The 13,698-nt window shown below is 39.9% G+C and overlaps 1 protein-coding gene across 9 annotated transcripts in view; it reads right to left on the bottom strand.

The window, feature by feature from the left end:
• Positions 1-13,698, bottom strand: part of PKIB (cAMP-dependent protein kinase inhibitor beta) — a 56,025-nt gene that overhangs the window by 13,595 nt on the left and 28,732 nt on the right. The window contains exon 1 of one of the 9 annotated variants that reach the window (XM_037392022.1): positions 7,877-8,156. The exons of 7 other annotated variants lie outside the window; for them this stretch is intronic. The gene's annotated coding sequence lies outside the window, so the exon portion shown is untranslated. Of the gene's footprint in view, positions 1-7,173; positions 7,234-7,876; positions 8,157-13,698 lie in introns of those variants that run through there. One more of the 9 variants, XM_037392028.1, reaches the window with a different exon arrangement.

Raw genomic sequence — 13,698 nt, 5'->3', positions numbered from 1 at the left:
CCTCCAAAGGGTCCCCTGGAGGCAGAAGTGGGATTGGTGAAAAGGTTATCTTGCCATTATGAAACTCAGAAGACATAAGCCAGAGCTGCTCTCCATCTAGCCATTGGGTGGCAACAGTCTGGCAGTGAGCAGCAATTGCACGTCAACAGCAGCAGGCACCTTGCTAAATCCCTAAGCCTTCAAAACATGGAACTATTTCCATTAAAAAGCCAGGAAAAGCTCTCAGAAGCACGTTATTGTTTTAGTTATGTAAATGAAAGCTGACTTTTGATTTTATTGTCTTTTTCATGGCCAGATAACATTCCATAATTATATATATTCTGCATTTCTATGACTCTTCCTCCTTTAAAACTATGAGCTGTATTTTTTATGTCCTGGATAAGACCTGGGAAGCATCCTGCCCTATGCGTGGACTTCTTCCCTGATCAGCTTCAGCTGCACTTTACTGATGTGGAAATACTTGTGTTTAGCCAGTTTTGCAGTCACACCCCTTAGTGCTTCTTGGCCTGAAGAGAAGAGAGGATACTCTGTCTTGTAATGGTATGGTTCATGTCTGATAAACATTTTGGAAAAGCTAAAGTGTAACCAAATCAAAGCACCACTCTCCTTAAGTTGAAGTAAAACTTTCCTATTTCAATTTTTCATTTCTGCATTCTGGTTTCATGGTGCCAAGCACACACAAGGAGAAGTCACTATTTCCAGACCAAATATTACTCATAGCAGTCTGTTCTAATAATAAAAGAAAAAACCGACCACCAACAAAAACCAACACAAACCAAACCACAAAAAACCTTAGGTGAAACAGTAATTAATTGCTACTTACTCACAGAGATCTGGATATAGCATTTAAAGCAAAGTTAGCTTAACCCTCAACTCTTTACTGAGCACTCAAAGTACTAAGTACCACTAAAAGCTAATTTTATTTTCTTTAGGACAGCAACAAAGCCTGCCTGCCTTTGTCAAGAGTGAATTTTAAACCTAATGCTCCAAGTTTTTATTATTCAACTAGTTTCCTTAAGCACCAGCCTGAAAGATAAAGCAGGTGGTAACAAGCTATTTCACTAGTGTTTATTGTTGATCTGAGCATCTCTTCCACCCTATCCACAAACAGCAAATACCAGTCTGAGAGCTGCCAAGACGTTTTGTAGACATCACCCCAACACTTCACTCAAACATGGTTCTTGGGGTCTCAGCTTTCTTTGCTTTCATCATGAAGCTCTGCATAACAGGGTCTCAGCTTTCTTTGCTTTCATCATGAAGCTCTGCATAACAGTTTTCCCCAATATTTATTTATTCTATCTTTTGCTTTAGATGATTCTACTCCACAAATTATCTAGATTTCCTGAACTATTCTTCTGGCTCATCCATGAATGCTTCTGGAAACCCAGTCCAAAATACTTCATTTGGCATTCTTCACTGGATAGGATGTTGGAAAGAATATTGTGTTTGCTCAACTCAATAAATTTTTAGTTAGTTAATAAAATATTATTTTATAACTCAGTTCAAGGGTAGTAAAAGGTGTTTGGATTTGCAAATATAAGTGAACTATTGTAGTATAGTTCTATAAAGCCATCTCAGCTTGAGGAAAAGCTGGTATACCCAAACGTTCTTCCAATTACATTTTTCTAATTAATAAAAGGTATTTTTTCTCCTTAAAAACTTTGTCTTGACCATGTTCTTGGGCCACCACAGGTGCTTAAAAGTTCTATGAAATAATTTTATTTCAGTTTGCCCTCAGGAGAAGATGAACCAACAGAGATCACTGTGCTTTTCACAGTAATAGGACTTTGAGCCCAGGCAGAAAACAGCCATTTGGCATGTGAATTCCGATACAAATCTGGACCCTCAGTTCCCATTTCTGTATGTTCCATTTATATTTTACTTATGCTTTAGCCTATATTTTTGCTTCAGATATATATTTAATATTGAAGAAATGCTGTAATTTTTCATTTTAATTTTCATTTCATTCTCCAACATACTTCATGCTTACTCTAATACAATTCCACTCAGGTCACATCCTCTAGAGCATAACTGTTCAATCTTGGTAGTAGTCCTGTTTACTGAATTTAATGAAAATACAGATAGAAAAATCTGCCCCATCCCATGGTGACTCACCAAGAAAACTGAGATTTGAGAAATGTGTCTTCCTTTAGACCTATAATTTAAGTTAAATAATTACCTTGATTCACAAGACTTTCCAATTATATTTACAATAGAGTTTAACTTACAAATTAAAAAATAAATTAAATCAATTACAATTCACTCAAACATATCCTATAGTATAGGTTTGCATTTTGATCCTGCAGTTATGCATGCACCGCGCTTTATCTAATTGCAAAGCTTCTGTTGCTTCCATTGAAATCTGGTAACAGAGACAGGAGACAGCATGAGGAATGTGCTCTTTGACGTTCAGGAGCAGCTCACTGGATGGGATTTGTCCCACTCAGATCTGGAGATAAAAGCTGTCTCCAGTGGATCAGACACCTGCCCATACAATCTCTTGGTTATTTCTCTGCACCAGAAAGTCTCTGACTGCACCTTAGCGATCAGAGAGCACAGGGTATTTACACACGCACAGGCACAACCAATCTGAACAAGACAAGCCTCAGATTTACTTCGCCGCCAGGAAATTTTGAGACTGGGGGGAATATTTATCAAAATTTCCACAGAATAGGGAACATTGGGGCAGAAATATTTCAGAACATCTTGTCCTTGAATTTTCTGGGAATAAGCTCTACCCTGCTCAATTGAATAGCACTGGTGAAACAGAATTTCAAATAAATGAAAAAAATAACCCCAAACCCACAATCTCTTGAGGACTAATGATAGCCTATACGATTAGCCATGGTACACACTAAGAACTTTTTCCTTGCAACTTATTTTAGATCAATTTTACACTTCAGGTGAAGGGTTCATCTGCAGTACTACACTTGCTCCTGCCTTCCTATTTTTAGCTGACTCCATTTGTTTCCTCAGTGTCTCTGTTGAAAGGATACCATTGATCACAGCGATTGATAAACCTCCCTGAATGTCATGCTATTTCAGTGTGTCTCTTTTTCCTATGAGAATAGGTCTAAGAAGTGAAATTCATACTAGTTATAAGCCTAAAGAAGTTAATAGAATTACACCTGGGATTCATTTAGTTTAACTTCTTCAGTCTTTCAATATACTTCTATTTTATGAAAGTATGAATCATCTCTATTACCCTCCAATGCCTTTAGCCTAGGACATTAAAACAGTCTTCCTATCTTAGAGCTTCATGGGTTTAGACTAGTTTGGAAAAATAGACATTTTTTGATCAAAATTCTTGTAAAATATACTAAGGAAATTATTTTATGGTCTCCCTGAGGTTGCTCAGCAATTGAGGAAAACTATTGTCTCTCAAAAAAGTAAGGCCTAAAAGCAAATCCTTATTTCCAAATACGATACCCTGTCTGTTGTTCAAGAACACCAAACAGTCATTTCCAAGGCATGTACTGGACTGCCAGTCAGATAATTTCCACACAGTTGAATGAATGTATTTTAAATCATTTCCGTTAAAATAATCTCTAATTAAGGCAGATGGCTTTAAGAGAGCCTTTTCCATTTTGGTAAATGATCCTTCAGTAAACATGCCCGGCTATCGAAACACCTGGATAAAGTGCTTCAAATAAGGACCAAACCCGGTGTATTCATACGCCAAATGATAATGAGGCTGGGAAAACAACCAGTACGTACAGGATCATTTAAAAGATGAACAGTAGAAAGCTACAATGTGCCTTTTATAAATGACTTGAATGAAGTATGGCTGGACTCTCCAGCTATTTTAGCTGGAATACCACCAGGCATAGAACTGTTATTTAGCTTTCTTAATCTACATGGGCCATTGATGCTTAAGGAAAAGTGGAAAGATAGAAATCAAAATATAAGAAAGCCATCAACTCTTGCTCCTGTTTGTCATACAAGCAACATGAGTTGGGGGGTTGACATAGTGAAGCTTTTAGTTTTAAAAGTTTAACAATCAGCTTTCTTTCTTCTTGTCTATTACTTTTGATCTAACATTTAGACTGCTATATTCGGACTGAGAAATGGGTTTAATTTTGCCATGTCAGACCAGAGCCATTCTTCCACAAGGTGTAGCAAAAGCAACAAGCAAGATCTGTCTGAACAAACATTTTTGCTTTGCTTTCCTTTGGAGCAGAATTGGATAGGATTTTCATACTGAAAACTGTTTTCCATCGTAAAGGAATCTGCACTTCCACTGCAAAAGGGTCTGTTGGAACCACGCTGTTCCTGAATCACATCAATTTTAACCGACTTTTTTATTAAGTCCAAGCAAGAGAAAGCCCACCAACTGCCGCCAAAGGGTTGTTGCCTGTAGTCAGGGGCTGGCACAGGGTGGGAGGACAGTCAGCTGGAGTTTCTGTGGGTCTGTGAGCTCTGATGGTTAGGCTCTTCATTACCTCTCAAGTTCACACTTGCTGGTTTCATCCCCACAAGCACACAAACACCTCAGCGGGAGTCCTCACCCTAGAAGGAGCCTGTGTACAGCCCCAGTGCTACAGGGCATTTCTTAAAATGTCAGGAGGACAGGAAAGCCCAGACCTTGCTTGGCTTTATCACAGGAGGGTGGTTCCTTTGTGCCCTCATCTGGCTCTGAGACCAAGATGGTCAAACCCTAGCAGCCACACAGGCCATGCAGATGGAGCATCCTCCACCTCCACTCCTCCCTCCCTTACCCTGAAAGATGCAGCACCAGCCCTGCCTCCCCTCCTCCTGCCCTCCCATGACAGCAAACACCTTCCCTCCTCTTTCTCTGTCCTTCTACAGCACCGAATTCCCCACACACCCCTCAGGACACTCTCACTCCACGCAGAATGTGCCAGCCTCTCCCACCCTGCCCACAGCAAGAACCTACACTGTCGCTGCAGAGGCTCTTCCCCAAGGTAGCTCCACATGTGAGCCTCCTCCCAGAAAGACAGAAAAATGAACAACACAACCCAGAGAAGGGGAGTTAATCACATCTGCCATTTCATCTGCTCATGGAAGGCACTCCGATGCCGAGGAACGAGGCACCCGAATGAACCCATTTCCAGTTGGTTAAAGATTACTTTTCAGCACTGACATTTGGTAGCCTTTGGATTTTATGTTTAATTGGAAATACCACCTTTGCAAGTTCCTCTTAGGATTTTGCAGCCTCCTTGGCATTTGGCCAGTGTGTATATACCTGTGTAACATGTGTGAGCTCAGGAACTGCTGAATGCTCAGAAAAAAATCTTCCCATCAGCTAAGCTAATGACCTCTTCTAAAAATGTCTATGAGCTCTGAACATTTCCTTTTTTAGCTTTGCCAGCGTTATATTACACCCTGACACCCAGCAGTGTAACTTAATCTCTCTCCTTTTTTCCTATGCAAATTCCTCAGAAGTGGATTTTTTTCCCCTGTTTTGTCTTATTAAGCACAGAAAGGGAGAGAAGGAGAAAAACACATAGGCATTACTACTGAGTGAATCTTTTTGCAAACTGATACTTCTGTTTCTACACAGACTGAAATCAACACCAAGATCATTTTGGAGAACACATGCGACAAAGATGCATCTTTCCCAGCAACACACAGACCTAATTGCATTGCTTAACGGAAATTCCATGGGAGTTTTGTTTGTAGAAGAATGGAGCTGAGCTTTTCAAAACAAAAACCTGGAAATTATACTGACCGACAAGTGCAGATCTTTGGGGGGTTATGCTAATGTTGCAGCATTAAAAAAACATTTACTCCTTGTTTTATATACTGGCATTTACTTCTGCATTAAGACCTATTATCTCTGAAAGGTCAAAAATAAGAAGGATGCTTCCTGTGCTTTCCTGATGAGTGCATATCCTTAGAGATGGTGGATTCTCTCTTTTTCTAAACTCCACTCAAGACTGGACATGAGTAGAGCCCACATCTCCTCCGTAGAGTCTTGCATGAATCTGGGTTGAGAACTGCAGATGGTGTGATTTCAAGGGGGTTTTGTTTTTTTTTTTCTTTTCCTGCAGATGACCTCTTGTTCTTGAACTGCTACAAAAGACTACAGGTACCATGGGAAACATTTTTCTCTGGTCTTCTCTGCTACATTTTTATGGCTCACTTTAAAATGAACAATGGAAAGGACTGCTTTATTTATCTCTTGTGTTTTCCTCAAAAAAAAAGCAAAATAATTGTGAATTTTCTTGATTGCAGATGAAAAGACAAGACCTTTTACCGAACAGACCTATGCTATACTCATATTGAAACTATGGGTCACATTTCTGTTCCTTATAACATCAACCAAACCACTACAGATTTGTTCAATGAAACAGAGGTTTAGGAGAGAGCCGACAGAAAATAAACCTCTGCAGATGTCCCTTCACAAAAGCCCTGCTCATTCATTGTGATGGGGGGGAGGGGGAAGAAAGAGCAAGATTTATTCCCGCCTTAGAAGTTTCAGCACTCCTCCCTAAACTGTGAAGAGTCCCTCAAATTTGTGAGGACTGTGTGAAGGCCAGGTCCAAGCACAAGCAGGTATTTGTCCCCCGTTCAGAGCTGTATTCAGTGTTCCATCTCAGATTTCTCCTGGTCACAGAGAGCTCCAGAAACTTGGCTGTGATACAGACGTCTCTACAGGGCTGACCTGACAATCTGCGTTTGAAGGGCCACATGAACAGTGCCACCTGATGAATCCCTCTTCCCCTCTGAAGAAGGAAGAGACGCACCCACAGAGAAACCAAACCCATTTCTGAACTTCTCAGCAGGAAACCCCCAAAAACTCTGACAGCCACAGTCAAAGAACAAAATTTGAACACTTAATCTAGAGTCCTTTTGTTTTTTAATCTAGAGTCCTTTTGGTTTTTTTATATCCACATTTAATATACCTAACAAGATGCTTACTCTAGTGTTTCAAAGGAAACCTAGAATAGACGGTTTCTACAATGTGTAAAGCCCAGCAAGCGGGAGAACATTGGCAAGGCTACAAACATTTTAAAAAAATGGGAACTTCTCTGTTTGCTTAGTCTGGTCAAGGCAGTATGGAAACAAGCACAGCTATTTAACTAAAGGTCATTAGGAATGGTAGATGCTTATAAACCCTGTTAAGATATTTTAAAAACAGCCTAAAAAAGGTAGAGAACACAAATGTTAGAATAGATCGAATAAGAGCATAAGAAAAAAGCTACTTACAGAACAGCAAAAAAGGGCCGATGAATACCAGAGACACCCAGAAACAACTAGAACATGATCTCAATGTCTGGCTTTCAGCTGACTACAGCAAAACACTAAGGGAAAGCTGAACCGTTGCCAAGAGGGAAACAAAACTTGAACACATATAAAATAAACAAAGAGACTACAAATTCACATACAGGAGGACACACCTTACAGGTATACTTTTGGACCTCAGCCCTTGCATTCAGGGCATTACTGGTACAAAAATAAGTACCTAACAACTATGTCATAAAATGACTTCTCCATCCTCCTATAAAGGGAGGTGAATCTCTCTGCACCAGCAGTACTGCTACATTCACCCCAAAGGTGACAACGGCTGCCTGGACACCAAGTAAGAAAGCAAGCTGTGTCTGTTCAAGGGCATTCTGCTGTCCAAAGCAACAACACGTAACTATGGCACAAAAGCTGCTTTCACACTATTACAAGATAAATAATACTTTCCCACCGCATTTTCAGCATGTCTACAACAGTTAATATTTCAGCATCTACAGACGGAGTTTCACAGCACACAAGAAAGCTCCCTGGAAATAACTATTCTGCTTAATTTTGTATTAGCTATCAGCTGATTTGCACGGGGAACCAACCAGTCTGCAGGGAAGAGGGTCATCTAGCATGTTTTCTTGGCAATCTGCCCAAGTCTGCCCCCCAAAATGCTAAGTACCTTGAAGTTCACGGTTCAGGCATGCCTTCAGCCCCACAGCACGGTCTTTCTTGAAGCAGGGCTGAGCGCGAGCTACAGAAGGAAGTCACCACTCGAGCTGTAGACAATCTTACAGAGGAACATCCAGGAAGGTGCTAGCAGCTCTGGCTTCTACTGTCTCCTCAAAAATAACCTGCTGTCACACAACTACCAGAGAAGCAAATCACCACTGGAAAAGCCTTCCTGCTTTTAAAAATCGGAAAGGCTGAAATGAAGCTATACAAGTAAAAAAAGCTTCTCGTGTGCAGCGTACGTCAGCAGGAGGAAAAAAAGGAAAGGCACACTGAAGAAAAATTAACTTCTCAGTTGAGGAAATGACTCAACATTTTGTACAAAGTCAAGATAGCTTCCACCTGACATTTGTCAAGGGTCAGTCACTCACAGGTGGGGGACTGGGGGGAAGGTGGGGTTTTATGTACCACTGGAAAGGTTTCTTCGAGTACAGAGGACCCAAGCTGATTAAAACTCAACTGCTGTAAATCTAGAGCAATCTGACAGGAGTTACATTCCTCTGGATGTACACCGGGGCAGTAAAAATAGGGGTCTTAGCACAAACTGTTCACGTTAGCCAACTACTTAGTTACTGAAGTTAAAGTGCGATATTTCAGTGGATGACAGTGGGATCATAAAGTCTGGTAGCAGAAACAGAAATTAATTTGCCTAGATACATATTCTTTTTTTTGGTATGGTATCATTTCTATTTCAAATGTTTAACCTAGACATAAAAAGAAGAGAAAAAAGGAAACAATTTGTTTAAATGGTTACACTGTTAGCCTTCAAATCACTTACTATTTGTTTGGGTACAGTGTGAAACCACACTAAAGTCTACACTTATCTATTCAACAGTTCAGCACTTGCTGAGTACAATCTTTTCTTCCCCATATTCTCTCTCTTCTTCCCTCTACACTTTCATATTAAGTGATAATACTTCATGAAACCCAGTACAAGCTTTGTGAAGGGCTCAGAGAATCCCTGCCTGTTCCACAGGTGCTAGTTATAAAAACGCTACTCCAAAAAGACATTAGAATAATAATACAAAGAAAGATCAGCATTTTGAAGCAGATAGGGGTTTGTCATGGAGAGATTACTGGATTTCAAAATACTGCAAAATAAATTGTACCACTTCTCAACCTCCACCTCAACATTTCTGCAACAGTAGCTGATACAACAGAGGGAACTGCAATTTCCCCTGAAGCTTTTAGCACTCTGTAAAATTAGTCATCTTCTTGTGCTTGTTGATTATGTCTATTTTATTGGGTTTGCTTAATTAACACTATCCAGAAGAAACTTCAATAACATAACTGTCCTTGCCCACTGGTTATGAGATATGCTTCATTTATTTTACAAGTACAGTTGGCAAGGCAAAGCAAGAATGGGTTTCTAATTAAGAACCAGGATCTGAAGAGACTAGCGTGAATAAAGGCAGACAGAGTATGTTACCAGGGTCACACCTACCTGTGCTGCGGCAGTGGAAAGGAAGTATGTGGTTGTCACCACGCTGATGCACACACACACACTCCAGCTGGGGTAATGCAATGGCTAAAGCCCCATTAGCCCCCTTTCCAGCCTATTTTCTTTCCTCTATTCCACCTCCTTTCAATAAATCAAGCCTGGTATCAGCAGGGAAGCACAAAATTGTGACTCTTATCTCAAGTTAAAATGCTCTCTTGTTCAAAATCTATCGCTCACCTGAAGACCAAACTGCATGCTTTTTAGTTCAGCTGGTATTACTGGACAAACTGTTGGTACAGTCAGTGCTCTGAACCACATCCTTAGCCCAAAATGCTTTCTTTGCATACATGCCCTTTCAAACCTGACATTTTATGTGTTGATTTTAGCTGGTTTATAGTTACCTAAGTGATGAGGAGAGGAAGAAAACAACATGCACATACAGAAGGTCTGTTGATGGGTTCTCTCTTTTCTATTTTAAAGTTCAAAAGCATATATATTATACATCTTCGCAGCTCTCCAGGGTTTCTACCAGCTAAAGGACAGATTCTTCTGAACTGCTACTGCAGCTTCCAAAACTGTGACTCAGCAACCACACATTCACACTTAGAATTTTGGCAAGTGGCTTTGTGCCAGATAAACTAATGATCTAAGAGCTTCCTAATATGCAACAGGATGCTTTAATGACAGTTTGCCCATTACATATGTAAGGACAGACTATTTGCTGTAAACTCAGATAAACTTTGTTGGTTTTGCAGCACTGGCAGCATTCAGGATCTCCCAAACAACATAATGTTTGGGTTGTGGAAAGTCTATTCTGGCATGTCATCATTTATTAAGGAACCGCTTTTGTATTTCTCAGTTCAAGAAATTTATTTTCCAAATAATATTGCTGAGACCTTTACTTGCTGACTTTTCCTATAGTAAGAAGTTCTATTTATTATTTTTTTAACTTCTCAACATGAGTTTAGTGAATTCGAGAAGCTCAATTAAGACCTTTTATAGACCAACCAAATTATCTTGTACGAAGTTTTTAAAGAAATGAAAATTAGACCATGAGATATATTACTGGGTTGAAGGCCAGAATGCTCTTGGGTTTATAAGATGCATATAAAGGCATTTCAGGTTATTTAAGTTGCCTTTATTTTGTATTATTAGGCATGGATACCTCCATATCTCCTACACTGATGTCTGAGGACACGTATCATCCGAATTATTTTCTTGCTGAATGCTCTTGCCATAGCCATTAAGGTGAGACAACTAGGAATGAAAAGAAACATCTCGAAATTTCACTGGATATGGAACTGTTCAGGGTCATACTACAGCTGATAAAACCCCACTTTTCTATAAAGTGAATAAAGGTGGAGTTAAGCCTACTGCAAGCAGCCATATGTGAAGTCAAGCTTTTGTGGTGATGATGAGGGACCACTACTGTCCCTGGACCTCATTTGCCTCTTTTCTTGTTCCACAAACTGCAATTCTTCATAGCATCAGGGAGTGGATTTTTCTTCACTCTCTGGCCAAGAGCATGTGCATGTATGACAGGCTCCATGACACCTTTGCTTGAGGTACCAGACCTGTGAAGTAGAAAAAAGCCAAACCAAAGAACTAGATTCCAAAGTTTCCTCTGCCAAGTTGGATGCTTCAGAAAATTGCTTCACCCTACAAATTTAATGAAAGGAGAGCCACCTGGAACTAACCAACAGGTAATACCTGGGAGAAGGGCATCCCTAGGGATCCTACCCATCACATGCCTTGCTCTGGGTCGCCAGCAAGCACCCACAACTACTCACAGCTCACTTCAGCCTACCCTCTGCAACAACTCCTTCAAATCACTAGGCAGGGTTCATTCCTCCTTTCGAAAACATGCCTAGAGGAGAATACCTAGTGATTTGAAGAAAAACTGCCTTGAGCTGCTGTCTCTTAAGTGAATGCTTTGATCTCTAGGGAAGAGATTAAGTTGAGCAATAGCACTTTCCACTGTGCAGAGGTTTTGTAGCTGAAATTCTGCTCTTTTGACATCAACGTATGTTTTGCCCTAGTCTTTACACTTTAACCTCTAATACAATGCTTTCTTGGAGAGCGGAGAAAAAATATGTCACAGAAGTTGGGGTCAGGACTGGCACTAGTCAAGCCAACACCTGAAACAGAGAAAAAATGCTAGAAACCTAAACACTGCTTCTGTAATTTATGCAGTGACTGTTCTTATACAGGAAGAAAGAGGCCTTGGAGTCAGCCCAATATGCACAACTTCCACCTTTCCAGCTGAGTACTGTAGAAACTGTGCTCATTTTGTCCCTAACAAACCATAAATCCTTACTGGTCTTCTCTAATTAGCTCCCAACTGACCGGATAAAAAGTGTCCGCAGCACTGAGCTGTTAGAAAGGGGTTATACCAAACATGCGTAAAACTGAAACAAAAGTAAAGGAAAACACTGTATGTTTAAGTAAGACTTGATACTAAAAACATTGACCATGCTGCAAGGAACTGCTGAGTATTTCTCCGAAATAATATTTTCCTTGCATTGCCAATATTACATTAGCAAAATCCCGATAAAGACAGCACTAAGGAGGACCCCAACAAAACGCTGTTCTCTTGGAGACAACAGTCGCATAACATCTTAGGACATTTACATATTTTTTGTAACTGAAGGTAAATGAAGTCAATCACAACACAGACCTGCTAATCTGATAATAGGGCAGTTTTAACTGCCTCTGTTACTACATGCTATGCTGACTCACCACAACTAATACTTTTACTTTCTTTACTCCCCTAGGTGAATGGTTACTAGAATTCGTCCCTGCCATTGAGGAGTTACCAGACCTACAAAGAAAGGAATGGGATTAAAAGAAAGTTGAAGAGTTAGTTTTCAATTACATGTATTATTTGCATGTACCGAACTCAAAAAGTCATTATTTACTCTGGAGAGTTTTTAGGCAGTTTTAACACAATCACACTCAGGAAAAAAAATATGCCTCATGCCAGCCTTTGGTGAAGTTTAAAGGCATGGTATACATTAGTTTGTCAGGAATACTGGAGTTACAGCCCTGAAAAATGTAAAGAAGGTCCACGTAAGCTGTTAGACATACAGTACTCGAGAAAAATGGACACCAGCATGTCCAAAATAAATAGAAGATAATTATGCAATTATTTTGGAAACTGAGCATCAGTTTCTGTGTTTATCACTTCTACATCACCTGTGTGTCTCCTACTACCACCTCAATCCCTGAATGCTGACAAGCCGCACTGAGTTCAAGAGCTGGATCATCACACAGTGACGTCTGAACTGATGACAACATGTACTTCATCATACATCAGGAAAAGGCCCTTGGTTTTGGTCCCCTCACCAAATAGAAAGCCTATTTACTCAAGTTCTGCAAAGGCTTGTTTGCATTGCTTTTTTGGGGAGAAGTTCTCAGGCACATCCCAAGTTAATCCCTAAATTTGAAGTTGGTGAACTCTTAGCAACTGCAAACAGTGATGACCAGTTGTCAGGTAGCATAACTGGATGAAATGAAATTACTTTTGATAGACAAACTGATGATCCTACCTCTCTGTCAACCTAAGCCCCTGTGTTTTCTGGGAGAGCCCCTTTGCTCTGCTTATTGTCAGCCAATCTAACAAATTTCAGCTCCAAAAGTAACAATTTTGGGGAAAAGATGCAATACCAAACATTCCACAGTGGCCCAAAAGGAAGTGTCCTTGTTATATACTTTATTACAATTTTAGAAACTTTATATGTCACCAATCCATATTAGAAATCTGACCTTTAAGTCCCTTTAATTTTAGGAAAGAAAATAAATTCCATAATTCCTGTAACTTTATTTCACATTTATTATTAAGTCATTATTTCACACTATTCATGGGCACATTTCAGAAGATGTCTTTGCATCTGCCCATTCTGCATGACTCTGCTGCTCAAGAAAAAAACCCCACAAGCTGTGTTTTTCTGTCAGCTGAGGAGGGGAAGGGAACAAACAGCATAATTAGGAAGAGTACAAAGTAGTTCAACTTTATTCTGTTTAGTCTTCTAAAAAAAAAAGAGTTCTGCATAGGTGAAAATGAATTACAGTCACTGCTTCTGAGACAACTAAAAAACCTAATTAAATCAAAGCAAGGAATCCTGCTTGACTTTCCTGAATACTTTATGAACAGTATGTTCATAACAGGGGTGCATGAGACATGAAGAAAGGTCTGGGGGGAAGCAGACTCTGGTGGCTTCTCAGAGGCCACGATCTGCTGATGTTTGCTTCAGAATATCAAATGCAAATAAATTTAGGAATATTCTAAAATGTCTACAAGAAAAGGCGCAATCACCCCTTTTACAGTGAAA

Source organism: Falco rusticolus, chromosome 6, assembly GCF_015220075.1.
Source record: "Falco rusticolus isolate bFalRus1 chromosome 6, bFalRus1.pri, whole genome shotgun sequence".
Taxonomy (NCBI): Eukaryota; Metazoa; Chordata; class Aves; order Falconiformes; family Falconidae; genus Falco; species Falco rusticolus.
Note: the sequence above shows the minus strand (reverse complement) of the source record. Positions and strands in the feature narration are given on the sequence as shown.